Source organism: Suncus etruscus, chromosome 7 (genome assembly GCF_024139225.1).
Source record: "Suncus etruscus isolate mSunEtr1 chromosome 7, mSunEtr1.pri.cur, whole genome shotgun sequence".
NCBI lineage: Eukaryota > Metazoa > Chordata > Mammalia > Eulipotyphla > Soricidae > Suncus > Suncus etruscus.
Genome location: NC_064854.1, coordinates 79,413,237 through 79,431,178, shown reverse-complemented (window position 1 = coordinate 79,431,178; position 17,942 = coordinate 79,413,237). Strand labels below are relative to the sequence as shown.

The following is a 17,942-nucleotide window of genomic DNA, read 5'->3' as shown; positions in this document are numbered from 1 at the left end:
GCTCAAGGACACTATAGGACTCTGAAATGCCGCAAATCATATATTAAACTCTAGACCAAAGTCTGTGATACAAAAAAGTACCTTGGCTTTCGCTCCCCACAAGAATATGTCAGAAGACCTAATTGGAAGGCCTATATTGCCTATGTTAGCTTAATACCTTTTTAAAAATGTATCTTAAGATATGTATTCCTAAACATACAGATAGCCTCCCCAATCCCTTTCTCCTTTCAAATACCTTTTCTCCCTTTTTTTTTTCTCAATTTCCTTTTTTTTATATATCTCAATTTTATCTATATAATCTATTTTTATATATACATATTATCTCTACCCTCACCAGTTTTGGTGCTGCTTGGTCAAAAACCAAGAAAACGTCTTGCCTGGGATAAAAGCACAGACCACACCACAGATACTGTACGTGTGGTCTGTCATCCTTACCTGGAATAGCACCAGCAATACAAAAGGACACCATACGTTTTTGTATAGGTACAGTAAATAAGGAGAAATCATGGACTCAGACACAAGATCTTATCTTAAGAACTCACACTTTTTATACAAGGATGCCTTCCATCCTGGACGTATGTCATGTGGACACAACTCAGTCTCCACAAGATTGGACAGTGTTAGTTCATTCTCAAATCCCAGATCCCAGACGTAGAACTGAAACAAACCCATGCAACAACACCAGGAACTAAGCTGCATTGGGAGATATACTTGTGCTAGTGTTAATATGACAACGAGGACAGCGAGGAAATGAAAACTTGACCTAAGACCAGGAGGTCCTATCACATCACCTAACACTAAGTGGAAATCAGAAGAAGTATCGTCCTTTGAACTATGAAAAATAAGAGCGCTAACTACAGAAAACTGACTTTGACAACTGTGACTAAACAGAAGGTACCTTGAGATCATTAAGGAAAACCCTACGCTAGGCTATAGCCCAGGTCTTTTACAAAAATCAAGACTTCTTAGTACAGAGGCCCAATTCTGACAACAGAGACTGAGCAGAACCATTGAAACCATAATTTCCTAGACTTCAACTTAGGGAACGAGCAAAAACATGGAGCACATGATACAGAAAACTGAACACACTAACAATGGTGGAACAGTACCTCTAGAACCTTAAAGACTCTATCCTAGGCCCTGTCCTAGGACCTGCGCAAATACCAAGATTGCTTGCTATAATGGCCTTATTTTCTCATCCACAACAGAAAGGTTCCTGACACCACAAAAAACAAAAAACAAAAAACAAAAAACAAAAAAAATCCCTGGGATAAGGCAATGAGAAGATATGGAGCCAGTGGTTGTTCCCATGACAATATGCTTCAAGGGTGGAGAAACCCTGAATCTCTTAGGCCATGGGAATTTCCTTCCTTCCCCAATACTTGCTGTGCCTATACAAAAAAAAAAAAAAGTGGGGTAACACAAACCCTGCCACTGCAGCACTTTTTCTAGTGTTCTTTTGTTTTATTTTTTGTTTGTTTTTTTTTATATTATTTTCCTTCTCCTTTTTCTTTCACTTTTTTCTTTCTTTTCCACTTTTGTGGATATTATTCAGTGATTTTTTTTAGTAGTTGATACCAAATTTTTTCTCCTCTTTTCCTTAACCTTTTTACCTCCAACAGAATAGCATAATTTGAATCATTCAGCCTCATAAATTGAGTGGGGAAAAGAATGATACCAGGACCAGTCATATGAACATGTAGTGTAAATAAAAAAAATGACCAGACTGGAATACCAAACAGAATAGATACCCAACCTATAACAAGCTGTAAGGCGGTGACCATTTGCAGTAGAATTCTGGGGAGTAAAGGAGGGAGATGTGGGAGACATGCTGGGAACAAGAGTGGAGGGAGGATAAAATTGGTGGTGGGAATGCCCTTCATTCATTGTCACTATGTATCGTAAATAATTCTATGTAAATGAACTTCAGTCACAATAAAAAAAAAAGAGTCCATTCCACCATATTTGGAGATGAAAAAAATATTTGGGAATCAATCTTTAGGTTGAAGGTACCAATGAATGAATATCTTCCAAGTTGTGAATTGTACAGTTTTAGAATAAAGGGTTTCATGGCATGAGAATTACAGCTCAATAAAAGCATGCAATTAAACCAAATCCTGCTCCTGATCCCAACAGATTGGCCTAAAAAGCACAAGGAAGGCCAAACAAATCACATCAAAAAGACTGAGTAGAACATGGCAGTTTCTCCAATTTCTGACATGCATTCTCCATCTTTCAAAAGTCCAATAGTGTTATCAATAAAGCATTTTCATTTTAAGCCTCATTAAAAAAGGGGAAATTTTTATTTCAGAAGTTCAGAGGCACTTACAATTAGTACAAACTAAATTAAATTCTAGTAGTACAAACTAGATGCAGTTTGTGAGGCAAAATAATATGCCCAGGAGTCGAAGTCATCTAAAAGTAGTGCAGAAGACAAAAAAAAGAGGGAGAGAGAGGGGGAAAGAGAGCAAAACCAAATTTCAACCATGTTAGTGTTTTTCTAAAGTATGCTTTAGTAGTGACTCTACAATTAATTCACCCACTAAATCCCTTTCTTCAAATAGCTACAGTAACAATCCATTCCATAAAATGTATGGAATCCATTCCATAAAACAATCCATTCCATAAAACCTACCACACAAACTCCTTAGTAGCTGCCTCAAGAAGACAACTGGATAAATCCTCACAGAGGCTGCTCTCATTCCACATTAAAGGGTAAACTAGGAGTAGGCTGAGGACTGGGAGACACAGGAAGGGAAGAGGTCATGTCTAATCCTCATTCTGGAACATGAGTAGGAGTTGGCTACAAAATAAAATTAGCAGAGGAATTCTAGTAATTGGCAAGTGCCAAAAATATGAAGAGGATTCTGAACATCAAGCAGCTGAGTCTTGTCTGAATTTAGATCAGTGTTTATCAACCTTTTTTCTTCTATGGCTTCCTTCCAACATGTTTCTTTTCTATGGTTCTCCATCATAATCATCAGGAAATGCAAATCAAAACTACAATGTGATACCAGCTCACACCACAGAGACTGGGACACATCACAAATAACAAGAACAATCAGTGATGGTGTGGATGTGGGTGGAGAGAAAGAAACTCTCATTCATTGTTGGTGGGATTGTTGACTGGTCCAGCCTTTGGGGAAAACAATATGAATACTCTTCAAAAAACTAGAAATTGAACTTCTATATTACCCAACAATACCAATCCTAGAAATATACCCTAGGAACACAAAACAAAATCTAGAAAAGCCATCTGCATACCTATGCTCATTGCAGCACTATTTACAATAGCCAGAATCAAAAAACAACCCAAGTTCCAAGAACAGATGAATGCATAAAGAAGCAGTGTACATCTATACTGAAATACAATAGAATATTACACAGGGAAAATGAAGCCAATTCACATGGATGAATATGGAGAGTATTATGCTGAGAAATTAGTAAAAGAGATAGACAGACATAATATGATCACACTCATTTGAGGGACATAAAAAAAGAAAAGAAAAGATTGGAGTAACAATATCCAGAGACAATAGAAATGAGGGCCTAGAGAACCAATCCATGGTGGAAAATTTGACACAAATAATGGGGGAGTGCAATTAGGGCAGAAAATTGTCAGTATCATGACAATGAGAGTTGAAAATGATTACTCTGGACAAAAATTGGGTGCTGAAAGGAGATAAAGCAGGATTTCCATCATTAACAATAATTGGAGGGGTGAGGAAGGAGGTAAAAAAAAAAGGAGGGGAGTAAGAATGAACAAGGAGGAAGAGGAAAGAGAAAGGAGGAAGAAAAAGAAGAAGAAGGAGGAAGGAGGGAGAGAAAGGAGGAAGAGGAAAGAGGAGAAAGGAGGAGGAAGAAGAAAGCAGGAGGAGGAGGAAGAAGGATGAGGAGGTGGTGATCTGCCCTAGAAGTAGGCAGTAAGGAGAGCTAGAGGAGGGAAACTGGGGACAATGTTGGCAGGAAATGTGCACTGGTGAAGGATGTTGTACATTGTATGACTGAAACTCAATCATAAATAACTGTGTATTTGTGAAGAAAATACCCAATTGTATTATGAACAACCTTGTAACCAACGTTTAATTAAGGTAATTAATAAAAAAAAGTCTATTTTATTTTATAAAATAAAATTATTGGGAGTGTAGTACAGCAAGTAAGTTACCTTGCACAAGGACAACCTGGATTTCATACTGGACATCCCATATGGTCCCCATATGGTGACCCAGATGGTCACCTCCAGTAGTGATTCCTGAGTGCAGGGCCACGAGAAACTCCACATGTGACTCCAAACAAAACAAAACAAAAATAAAAGTTGTTGCATATTCTAAAACCAAATGTTGATATCCACTAAGAGATTTCCCTACTGCTCCTTGAACAACATATGCTTGCCAAATATATCTAATTATTTTTTCTTCAGTACTGCTCTGGCTCATTCTGATACACTCTCCCTATCAGTTATTAATATCTCTGTTTTTCTACTACACACATTCCTTCAGCTTTAATTAAAAGGCCCATTGTCATAGTTTCTCAGAGAATAGCTAAAGGCATGCTATTTATTTTTAGACTTTTAGAAAAATTGAAGTACAGCAATGTTACCACATCTTGTGATACCCAGTACATAGCCAGGTATACTAGAAATCTTAAGAGAGTCTAAACAAGAAGGAATGTTATTTAAAATTCAGCTTCTGGCTTTTTCTGTTCTGCCACATCAAAAATGTAAACAGCAGACTACAGCTGAGTCAAAGGTAGTGACAAAGTGGACTTCGGCCCAACAAACACATTTACTAAGATCAGTGGCAAACACGTGCACATTTTTCTTTCTAATAGTAATGGAGAGAATGAATGCAATACAAGTACATGTTAAAATTACTGTTTGTGGGGCTGGAGAGATGGCATGGAGGTAAGGCGTTTGCCTTTCATGCAAGAGGTCATCGGTTCGAATCCCAGCGTCCCATATGGTCCCCCGTGCCTGCCAGGAGCAATTTCTTAGCATGGAGCCAGGAGTAACCCCTGAGCACTGCCGGAAGTGACCCAAAAACCACAAAAAAAAAAAAAAAAAATTACTGTTTGTTTTAATCATTCTTTTCCAATAACTCTAAAAACATGTAAATTCCACTGTTTGAAAAGGAACATTAAGAGAAGAGATTCATATAATCACTAATAGTAAGCTAAACAAAGAGGGGACCACCTACTCTAGAAGCCCGGGGGGTGATGGTGGGGATATTATTGCAGGAAAGGAACGGGGATGGAGGGAGGACAAATTTGGTGATGGGTATTCCCCTGATTCAATGTTAATATGTACCTAAAATACTACTGTAAAAGATATGTAAGCCAATATGATCAAAATAAAAATTAAAAAAATATATAGCATACAGAATAAAAAAAAAGAGAGAAGAGATTCAAGAGTGCAAATCATTTCTGTACAGACTCAAAAATTAAAAAAGCAGAACTTAGAGGGCTTCATATCTTTGTTTTGAAGGCCACACCTGGAAATGCTCTGGGGTTACTGTTCAGGGAAAGTATGGGATGCGGGAGATTGAGCCTCAGTGGGCTGCATACAAGGCAATCACCCAACCCCACTGTGCTATGGCTCCAGCCCCCAAACCTCACTTCTTAAGCTAAGGGTTTCTGAATCCTACCTACCCCTAAAATGAAGAGCAAGTTCAGAGGTTAGTCTGAGTTTTTGAAGTTAAGTAATATAAATTAACACTGATTTCTAGGAAACTTCGAAAAGGCTAATAGCAGTGAAGCTCTTTATTTTTGTGTTTTGCTTCTGTTTCAAAATTATATATTTAGAATTTATTTTGAAAGATACTTTGAATAGATATGAATTTACAGAGTGGTCATTTAGTGGGGGTTAGAAAATTATCGGCAATTATATTTTCTAGCAGTGCAGTTGTTTGTAATTCACCTTCACTTTTCTAATTCTAGGTAGCAGGAAGCATGGATGGTCAAAGCATGGATAGGAATTTTAGTTCCAGGAACCTAGAACCCAAAATTAGGCAAGTGGTGATTAAATGAGATAGTAACTGATGTAAAGATAGAAAAGGCTTAGCAAATGGCAGTTATCATTTCCCTATAACTAGGTCATCTCCAGGAGAGCATTTAGGGCAGAATAAGATCTATTTTCAGAGGAGCTGACAGTCATTCTGCTTGCTGTACCTATCACTTTAGGTGTTAATATAAACTACCCAATTACTAAATTTTCCAACTTAAAAACTACAAAAATCATTTGGCATGTTCTGTACCACTGAAACTCAAGTTATTCTTCCTTCTCTTTACTCTATATGAGTAAATAGATTCTTAAAAGAATCTGAAAAATTAATGGTCCACACTTCTAATAAGAGCAAAGAAAATTAAAGATGCTCTATATGTGTTAGAATATAGTTACTAATAAATTTGCAAATACATGATGAATGAGTGATGTATATGTGTCTTTCTATATTTAACTCAATAGGATTTAATATAAAATTTTAAATTACTTTATTATTATCACTGATTCTCACAATATCCTATAAAAAGGACAAGACAGGACAAGAGTTATAGCACATGGGGCTAAGGTGCTTGCCTTGTATTTGGCCCACCCAGGTTCCTCCAGCAATATCTGAGTATAGAGCCAGGAAGAAGTAAGCCTTGAAGCCTGGGTGTAGTCTCAGAACATGACAGAAAGTAAGGGAAGGGAAAGGAGGGGAGGGAGGGAAAGGAGGCGAGGGAGGGAGGGAGGGAGGAAAAGAGGGAGGAAGGAAGGAAGGAAGGAAGGAAGGAAGGAAGGAAGGAAGGAAGGAAGGAAGGAAGGAAGGAAGGAAGGAAGGAAGGAAGGAAGGAAGGAAGGAAGGAAGGAAGGAAGGAAGGAAGGAAGGAAGGAAGGAAGGAAGGAGAAAGAGATAAGTAGATAGAACATTGCTTTTTCTAGTTTACCTAAACAATCAGCCTCTGCAATATTAAATGACCTACCAAAGTGAACTAAAAAAAGGGCTTGAGCTCAGTTCTTCTCCACCATCATTTCAGGTCAGTATTCTCTCCACTCTGCTTTTCATCCTGTTCAATCACTATGGCATGAGTAAGGGAGGAGAAAAAACAAGTTCCCTGGAAGTTTCTGTAACCTCATGTATTCCTCAGATATGCATGTTCTCATTATTAAAAAAAAACTTGGATCACATAGCTTAAGACTACCTTCTGCCTCTATGATGCAGGAAAAAATAACTGAACCAAAAATTTAAGTTGCAGGCTATAAAATGGGAGGCTTTGTGAAGTTGCTATTTCTCCAGGAATCATTGATAAATCATCTACACCATTTTATAGCTGAACCATAGTGGGAACCAAAATTCAACAATTATTTCCTTGGTAGAAATTTTTCAAAAAACAATCACAATCCTGGGACCAGACAGCAGGGAGGGTATTTGCTTTGCATGTGGCTGACCTAGATTCGATCCCTGGTATCCTATATGGTCCCCTGAGCCTACCAGAAATAATTCCTAAGCACAGATCTGAGAACCTCTGAGTATCAGCAGGTGTGGCAAAAGACAAAAAAAAAAAAAAATACACAATCCTAACAAGACCAAAATATCTGCTTATCTTACTGTAGAATTTCCTTTTGTGATTCAGAACTTCTGTTCTCAGGGGGCCATGCAGTGCTGATATTGAGCTTGGGTCTCCTGGGTGCACTGCAGAACTTCTAAACTGTGTGCTCTTCCTTTGCCCTGAGAATCCACAGATGAGTTTTAAGAGCCACACACACACACACATACCAATATATATATTATATATATTATATATAATTATATATATATATAATTATATATATATAATTTTTAATAAAAGTGTGACATCGTTTTAATCAGATGCTAAAAGTGCATTCTCAACAAGACTCCAGAACAAGTAGAAAGCATACATAATTGTTACTTTAAGGATATTCAAGCTAGATAGTTTCATCAAATCTTCTCAAATGTATTTGGGATTCCTTCCAGATGCCCTATAAGTAGCTTTGAAATAGTAAGCAATTACGAAAAATGGTCTGAAATGTTTCCACATGCCTGCAGCCTCCTTCAGGCAGCTCACCTGGAAAGTGGGTAATGGCAGGGATTTATTTATTTAACACTTTCTTGGAGTTTGGGGATCACTCCTGGCAGTGCTCCAGGGTTACTCCCAGAGCTGTACTCATGAGTCACTTCTGGCGGTGCTTGGGGGACTAAATGGGATGTCAGGGATCCAACCTGGGTTGGCAGCATGTAAGGCAAGTGCCCTACTCACTGTACTATCACTCTAGCCCCTTATTTAAAATATCTTTATAATTTTCCAGAGTTTGTCAGCAGTTATTTAAAACTTGTTCATGGCCTTTCTTCTATGCAATTATTTTTTGGTGTGGGGTGTCTGACCACACCTGGTGATGTTCAGGAGTTACTCCTGGCTCTGTGCTCAGTAATCACTCCCAGCAGTGCTCGGAGGACCATATGGGGTGTTGGAGGGGATAGAACCAGTTCAGCTGCATGCAAGACAAAAGCCCCATCTACTATACTATCACCATGGCTGCTCTGCATAATTATTATATGTTTGTTTGTTTTTGGGTCACACCTGTTGACACTCAGAGGCTTTGCACTCAGAAGTTGCTCCTGGCAGGCTCAGGGGACCATATGGGATGTCAGGATTTGAACCAGAGTCTGCTTTGCGTTAGCCGCAATCAAGGCAAATGTCTTATCACAGTCTATCGCTCCAGCCTGCATATTTCCTTCTTAATGTGAAAGTTTTACTTTTCTTTTTACATTAATTGCCTAGTGTTGTTTATCTTATTATGATTTAATTAATAGTTAAATAAATGTGTTTAAGTTTACAGTGAAGCACATATTGTCTTCTCTAAAGCTGAAGATAGTTCAAGAATTTCAATCAATTTGTTTTCTGAAACTAGAGGGAAATTCAGAAAAGTTGGCAAGGATGAAATAGAACACCCTCAAAAAAATTTTCAAGTAAATATCTACTGAGCCCTAAAATATCTATATAATGATGAAATAGATGGATTTTTTTTTTTTTGGTTTTTGGGCCACACCCGGTAACGCTCAGGGGTTACTCCTGGCTATGTGCTCAGAAGTTGCTCCTGGCTTGGGGGACCATATGGGACGCCGGGGATCGAACTGTGGTCCGTCCAAGGCTAGCACAGGCAAGGCAGGCACCTTACCTCTTGCGCCACCGCCTGGCCCCGGATTTTTTTTTAGTATTACAGGAGTAGCATTATCTTCTAGATAGCAAAATGTTACAATATTTTACAAAACGGAAAATTAGGAATAAATTTATTAGAAGATTATCATTTGTCACAATAAAGTAAAACCATGTCATGTTTCCCATTTGCAACTAGAAGCTGAACAGAATTAACTGAATTCTACTGTGGTTGTGGCTCAGAGCCAGGCCCAGGCCCTGGGGCAGAGGTTGTTACCATGTTTTTGCTTTTTATGGAGGGGGGGTTGGGGACCATACCTGATGGCATTCAGGGTTTACTCCTGGCTCTATGCTCAAAAATCGCTCCTGGCAGGCTCAGAGGACCACATGGGATGCCAGGGATCAAATCTGGGTTGTCCTGGGTTGGCCCCATGCAAGACATATGCCCTACCACTGTGCTATCGCTCCGGCCCGGTTTGTCACCCTGTTGTGCCGGGCAGGTGACTTGCAGCGTGGGCAGGGACTCTGGGACCCCAGCATAAGTGCAGCCTCCCCTACCTGCCTCAGGACTACAGTGCCTAGAGCCTGTGGTGCCTGGACTCACAGCTGCACCTCAGCAAGCACTGCAACACCCACGTGGACAAACTGAACGCTACCAAGGGCAAGTGCCAGGAGGCGTTGACCAAGGGCGAAGTGACCAAGCAGGCAGCCCTGCAACCTGCCTTCCAGTTCAACGGTGGAGGTCACATCAACCTGCCATTTTCAGAACGAATATGAGCCCAAACAGTGGCAGGGAGCCTGAAGGGGTGCTGCTGGATGCCATCAAGGGGACTTGGGTTCCTTCGAGAAATTCAAGGGAAAACGGACAGCCCTACTGGGCGTCTGGGGCTTGAGCTGGGGCTGAGGCTGGCTTGGCTTCAACAAGGAGCAAGGCTGCCTACAGATTGCCCCCTTGTTCCAACCAGGACCATAGCAGGGGACCACAGACCTTAGTTCATTGTGGGGTGTGCCTTGGTCGGACCTGGCTTAATGTTTCATTCCCAGGCCCCGAGTCTGCAGCCTACGCAGTTGAGCCTTCCTTATCTGGCATTTTATGAGCCTAACAATGAGGCAAAGAAAATTTGCACAGCTTCATCTTGTTACTTTGTCCTTGGCCACAGAGAACAGCATACTGCTTCAAACCGTATCTTGCTATTATGACACCAAAGACCCTGCGCACACAGTTTATGCTCAAGTCTGATCTGCAGCAGCATGGCCTGAAGCCCAAAACGGATCAGAGACTTGGACAAAGGGAGTCTAGAAATTTTACCATTTTGGTCTCAACAGTGTAAAAGAGAATCCTTAGACAAATAATGCATAACTCCTCTATTGTTTTCTTTTTTCTTTATTAATGCATTTAAGCACCATGATTACAAACTGTTTGTATTTGGGTTTCATGTATATAAAAGGGCACCCCCCCCTTCACCAGTGCAACATTTTCACCACCAATGCACCACAATACCCTTCTTCACCACCACTTACCTGAATTTGAGACAGACTTTTAATTTCTCTCACTCACTACCACTGTGATGATAAGTATCAGTGTAGTTATTCTCTAATTGAACTTTGTGGTAAGCTTCATAACATGGGTCAGACCTTACAACCCTCATCTTTAGTCTCTCTGTGTATTATTACAGTAATATCTTTTTCTTTTTTTGGGGGGGGTTTGGTTTTGGGGTCACACCAGGCAGTGCTCAGGGGTTACTCCTGGCTCTATGCTCAGAAATAGCTCCTGGCAGGCTCAGGGGACCATATGGGATGCCGGGATTTGAACCACTGTCCTTCTGCATGCAAGGCAAACACCCTACCTCCATGCTATCTCTCTGGCCCTCTTTTTTCTTTATTTTATTTTATTTTAGTTTTAGTTTTAGGGTCACACCCAGCAGCACTCAGGGGTTACTCCTGGCTCTATGCTCATAAATCGCTCCTGGCAGGCTCAGGGGACCATATGGGATGCCGGGATTTGAACCACCGACCTTCTGCATGCAAGGCAAATGCTTTACCTCCATGCTATCTCTCTGGCCCCTCTTTATTATTTTTAATAACTTTATTTATACAATTTGATTACAAACATGATTGTGGTTGGGTTTCAGTCATATAAAGAACACCCCCCTTCACCAGTGCAACATTCCCATCACCAATGTCCCAAATCTCCCACCTTCCTACCCCCCCACACTGGTATTTGAGACAGGCTTTCTACTTCCCTCATTCATCACATTGTTATGTTAGTTGTCAGTGTAGTTATTTCTCTAAATACACATACCACTCTTTGTGGTGAGCTTCATATCATGAGCTGGACCTTCCAGCTCTCATCTCTATTATCTCTGAGAATCATTATAAAAATGTCTTTTATTTTTCTTAAAACCTATAGATGAGTGAGACTATTCTGTGTATATCTCTCTCCCTCTGACATATTTCACTCAGCATAATAGATTCCATGTATATCCATGTATAGGAAAACCTCATGACTTCATCTCTCCTGATTGCTGAATACAATAATATTCCATTTTGTATATATACCACAGTTTCTTTAGCCATTTCTCTGTTGAAGGGCATCTTGGTTGTTTCCAAAGTCTGGCTATTGTAAATAGCACTGCAATGAATATTGGTGTGAGGAAGGGATTTTTAATTGTATTTTTGTGTTCCTAGGGTATATCCCTAGGAGTGGTATAGATGGATCATATGGGAGTTCATTTCCAGTATTTTTAGAAATCTCCATATTGTTTTGCATAAAGGCTGAACTAGACAGCATTCCCACCAGCAGTGAATGAGAGTTCCTTTCTCTCCATATCCCCTCCAGCACTGATAGTTCTTGTTCTTTGTGATATTAGTCTCTTATCTGATGGATATTGGATATGGGGTGAATAATTTCTCCCATTCAGTGGGTGACTCTTGTATCCTAGACATTATTTCCATTGAGGTACAGAAACTTCTTAGCTAAATATAGTCCCATCTGTTTAATTTTGCTTCCACTTTTTTGGAGAGTGCTGTTTCCTTCTTGAAGAAGCCTTTAGTCTCAATGTCATGGAGAGTTTTACCTACATGTTCTATATACCTTATGGTTTCAGGTCTGCTATCAAGGTCTTTAATCAAGTTGGATTTTTACCTTCGTACATGGTGTTAGCTGGGGGTCTGAGTTTGCTTTTTTGCAAGTGGCTAACCAGTTGTGCCAACACAACTTGTAGAAGAGGCTTTTCTTGCTCCATTGAGAATTTCTTGCCCTTTTTATCACAAATTAAGTGATTTTTATGACTGGGGAACATTTTCTGAATACTCAAGCCTATTCCACTGATCTAAGGATCTGTCTTTATTTCAATAAAGTTTTGATAACTATTGCTTTGTAATACAGTTTAAAATTGGGAAAAGTAATGCCTCCCATCTTCTTTTTCCCAAGGATTGATTTAGCTATTTGTGAGTGTTTATTGTTCCAAATGAATTTCAGAAGTGTTTGATCCTCTTCTTTGAAGAATGTCATGGGTATCTTTAGAGGGATCGCATTAAATCTGTACAGTGCTTTGGTGATAAGGTGAATGCATGTGTAGAGCTCAGAGGGTAATTCCTAGCATTAAAACAAAAACAAAAACAAAAAACATATCACCAAAAAAATCTATTAGTCAGTCATGAGGAATAATATTAATAAAATGAGTCACTGGAAAAATGTGAATTAAAACTACAAATCCCACTTTAGACCTATTATAATAGCTAAAAGCCAAAGAATAAATAATAACAGGGATATCCAAGGTTGTCAAGAAACTAAGAACATTTTTGTTTGTTTTTTGGAGCATACCCTTGCATTCAGGGATCATCCCTGGTAGGCTCAGCAGGCCATATAGGATGCCAGGGATGCCAGGCATTTGTGAGGCAAATGCTCTACCCACTGTAATATCACTCAGGATTTTGGGAAGAACATTTTTAGACAATCGTTTTAAAAAGTGTTTGACAATTTCATAATAAGAACACATTAGGGGCCAGAGCGTTAGTACAGTAGTAGCGCATTTGCCTTGCATGCAGCTCATCTAGGACAGACCTGGGTTCAATCCCCGGCATCCCATATGGTCTCCCAAGCCAGGAGCAATTTCTGAGCACATAGCCAGGAGTAACTCCTAGGGGTTACTAGAATAACCCCTAATGTCACTAGATGTGCCCCCCCCCACAAAAACCCATTAACTTATTATATAAGCTAGTAATTCTATTTCTAGTTACTCTGCCTAAAATAAATGAAAACACATGCCATACATATTTAAGTAAATATTTATAGCAAAATTTATTTATATATTTATAGCAGATTTATTAGAACTAAAAATTGGGAGAAAGTCCAATATTCATTATTGCTGAATGAATAAACAAAATATATATACATATTCTATGATATTTTCAGAAAAAAGCAAATGTTTGGATATTGAAAACAGATGAATGGTTATAGGGACAGAGACTTAGTTTGTGCACCACAAAATATGGCTCTTAGGAGCCATATTTAGGATTCTGGCTCTGTGCTCAGGAATCACTGCTGTGCTCAAGGTACCATATGAGATACTGGGCATTGAATCTGGTTGCCCCATGCAAGGCAAATTATGGGTCTGGGAAATAGCTAAAAGAACTTAACTCATACCTTACTTTCACTAGTCCCCTAGATCTATCTCTAGTATTCCATGGACCCTGTGAATACGATCAATTAGCTGTGTTTTAAAAGAAGAGCAGGAGCTTGTCTTTTTTTTTTTTTACCCAAAATTTGAGAGAGTTGGTGGAATGGTGATGGTAGACAAGGAGAAGAAAGAAAAAGATTTAAAAATAACATAAAAATTCAATAACTTCGGGCCCGGAGAGATAGCACAGCGGCGTTTGCCTTGCAAGCAGCCAATCCAGCACCAAAGGTGGTTGGTTCGAATCCCGGTGTCCCATATGGTCCCCCGGGCCTGCCAGGAGCTATTTCTGAGCAGACAGCCAGGAGTATCCCCTGAGCACCGCCGGGTGTGGCCCAAAAACCAAAAAAAAAAATTCAATAACTTCTAAAAGTCATGATCTTCCTGGAGAATTACAAGAAATGCAAATAAATAATCAGATGAGAACGACAGAAAGTTCAACTGATATCCAATGCTGCAAACCTAAAACTTAGATTATACCAAACTATTATGCCCCAATAATATTTCAATAAATAAGTAAAAACATTGACTTTGCTACCTTGAAGTAACTCAAAAGTTGGTGAAAGTTTTTTTTGTGGGATGTTTTGCTTTGTTTTGGTTTGGTTTTGGTTTTTGGGTCAAACCCGGCAGCACTCAGGAATTACTTCTCGTTCTTCACTCAGAAATCGCTCCTGGCACGTTTGAGAGACCATATGGGATGCCAGGAATCGAACCAGGGTCCTTCTGGGGTTGGCCGTGTGCAAGGCAAATGACTTACTGCTGTGCTATTGCTCCAGTCCCTGGTGAAAGATTTTAAGTAAAATAGGAATGTGACATACTTGACTTTTCTTTTTTAACTACTTCTACAGATGTAATAAAAATTACTTGTAAAAAACTAAAGCTCCCATTCCAAATTTCCTTTTCAATTTTTTTTTTCATTTTTGGGTCACACCTGGCAGTGCTCAGGGGTTACTCCTGGCTCTATGCTCGGAAATTGCTCCTGGCAGACTCAGGAGACCATATGGAATGCCGATATTGAACCACCAATCTTCCGCATGCAAGGCAAACACCTTACCTCTATACTATCTCTCCAGCCCCCCAAATTTCCTTTTCAATAAGAAATAGCCTTGTGGGGCCAAAGTGGTAGCACAAGGGGTAAGGCGTGTCTGCCTTGCCTGCACGAGCCTAAGACGAACTGCAGTTTGATCCCCCAGCTTCCCATATGGTCCCCCAAGCCAAGAGCAATTTCTGAGCGCATAGACAGGAGTAATCCCTGAGCTTCACCAGGTGTGGCCCAAAAAAAACAAAACAAAAAGAAAGAAAAGAAATGGCCTTGTGACCTAGTAAACATGGTGATATGTATCAGTGATGTGTGAACAGTAATGTTTAAGAAGAAATCTAACAGTAAAGGCTCCTGACACAAACTTTTTTATTTCCTCATGAATATTCTTCCATGGTTGGCCATGCACCATTCTACCTTTCTTCCCACAATTTTTTTGTGGGGTGGAGAGTCCACACCTTAAAGGCCCAAGAGGACCATCAAGATACTAGCAATCAAGCCCAGGTCGGCAGTGTGCAAAGCCCTACCCACTTACTATGGTCCTGGTGTCCTTCCCATAGTTTCCAGTGACATAGGTAAATTACTCAGACAAAACCTAAAATATATGAGAATGAAAATTCTTTTTCTTTATTGGGGGGGGTGTGGTGTTAGGGAGGGTTTGGGGTCACACCTTGAAGAGCACAGAGCTTATTCCTGTCTAAACTTCAAAGATCACTCACATATTGGAGGATGACATATGGTGCTGGAGATTGAAAGTGGTTTGGCTGTGTGCAAGACAAGTAAGTGCCCTTCCTACTCTAACCCAAAATTGAGAATTCTTGATAAAATATAAATCCCCATTTAGTATTTATTTTAATTGAAATTATTTGAATTTAAATATATCTAATGAAAAAATTAATAATATCTTTATTTATGCGCCATGATTACAAACATATTTGTAGTTGGGTTTCAATCATAAAAAGAACAGCCCCCTTCACCAGTGCAACCTTGCTACAACCAATGCCCACCAATCTCCTTCCTCTCCCCACCCCTTGACTATCTTTGGAGCAGGCATTCTATTTCTATCACTCACTACCATTGTCTTGATAGTTGTAAGTGTAGTAATTTCTGTAACTGCATGAACCACTCTTTGTAGTGAGCTTCATATCATGAGCCAAACCTTCAAGTTCTCACCTCTATTGTCTCTGGGTATTAATAATATAATGTCTTTTATTTTTCTTAATTCCCACAGATAAGTGAGACTATTCTGTGTCTGTCTCTCTCCCTCTGACTTATTTCACTTAGCATAATAGTTTCCACGTCCATCCATGTATAGAAAAATTTCATGACTTCATTTTTCCTGTATTCATTGTATTCCATTGTGTATATGTACTACAGTTTCTTTAGCTATTCATCTATTGTTGAACATCTGAGTTGTTTCCAGATCTCTAATGAAAATTTTAAGAATTTGTACTCTAGAATGAAACTTTTTAAATTACTGTCTTAAATTACTGGGTTATTTTTAATTAAATTTATTTAAAGAAAATGGATATCATAGTTGACATATCATAATACATAAAACTGATATAATACATTTATTTTAAGATGACCAAAAGCAAAGTGATTTTAAAAAGTAGAAAATATGGGACCAACTTCCGGTTCTCTACTGAATCTTTTCCCCCCCTAGCTTGGGGGATGCTGGAAGTTACTGGGTTTCACTGAGGCAGTCACTGGAAATTTTTTTTATCACCAGTCTCTATTTCCAAAATGTTATACGTGTCCCTTTTAAGTCTTTTGAAATAGTTGGGGGGTGTTAAATCTGGTGCACCACTTTGATTTGTGATTTGGCTTGTGCAGTACTGACAGTAAAATGGGTAAATGTGGGGTAACGATGGTTGGGGGTGAGGGAGGAAGGACAAGAAATGAGCTTGTAGGGGTGTGGGAAAGGGCAGAATACAAGATGGACATTCTGCATATGCAAAAAATACCTTAATCACAGGGAATACTATTAATATATACTATTAATATATACTGGCAATAGATTGCCACTCTAACACCATTTTTGCTGTGTTCCTTTCTTTAAAAAATCCACTTAAACTTTTGAGGTTAACTTAAACTAATATGCATGTGCATGGAACTGTAAAAAAAATACTATGCCTTCAATGTTAAAGGAGTTACATAAATTTTGTGGCTTTACACTATATTCTGCATGCAAGGCAAACACCCTACCTCCATGCTATCTCTCCAGCCCCCATTTATTTTTTATTTTTTATCTTTTTTGACTTCTGTGTTTTTGTGTAGATATTGAAATTGATGTCCCCAATCTTATTTTATGTTATTTCATCTTTCTTTCTTTTTGTGCTCTGGCATGGTTTTATTCCAGGACTGAGACTATTAAGTGATGCTTGACGTTAGTGCTGTAGATTCAAAGAAAAATAATTCAGAGCATAAGGAAAAATATCAGAATAGATGGCAGATGATTTTTTCATCAGGCTAAAATAAATTTTTTTAAGATGTCACCAGTTTATAGGGTCAAAGAGTTGACTTGGGTACATCTGATGTTCTCTATAAGGAAACAAAAGCCAATAGCTATAGATAAAGACTAGGTTTAAAAATTGGAGAAAGATACACACATTCAGAAAAATTATTCTAAGAGAAAATTGTTGAGGAAGAATTTTTAAAGATGCACTTTTCAAATACTTTATAAAATTATATATGTACATATAAACATACATACATGTCTATCTACGTAACATTGCTGGTGAAAAATGACCTTGTACATAATTGCCTACACAATCATTATATTTTGGGGCAGGATTTATAATTGACAAAACTAAAACGCTGGGCATATTTGTTACAATCCCTTGACATACATTGTTTTCAGTCAAAACACAACCTCAAAAATGCTAGTACTTGGGGCCGAAGAGATAGCACAGTGGCAGGGCATTTGCCCTGCATGCAGCCTATTCATGAAGAATGGTGGTTCGAAACCTGACATCCCATATGGTCCTCCATGCCTGCCATGAGCGATTTCTGAGCTAAGAGCCAGGAGTAAACCCTGAGCGCTGCCGGGTGTGATCCAAAAGCAAAAATAT

The 17,942-nt window shown here is 39.0% G+C and overlaps 1 protein-coding gene and 1 pseudogene across 3 annotated transcripts in view; one reads left to right on the top strand and one right to left on the bottom strand.

The window, feature by feature from the left end:
• Window positions 1–17,942, bottom strand: part of DST (dystonin) — a 541,070-nt gene that overhangs the window by 511,888 nt on the left and 11,240 nt on the right. The window lies entirely within an intron of this gene.
• Window positions 8,033–10,123, top strand: LOC126013601 (superoxide dismutase [Mn], mitochondrial-like; annotated as a pseudogene).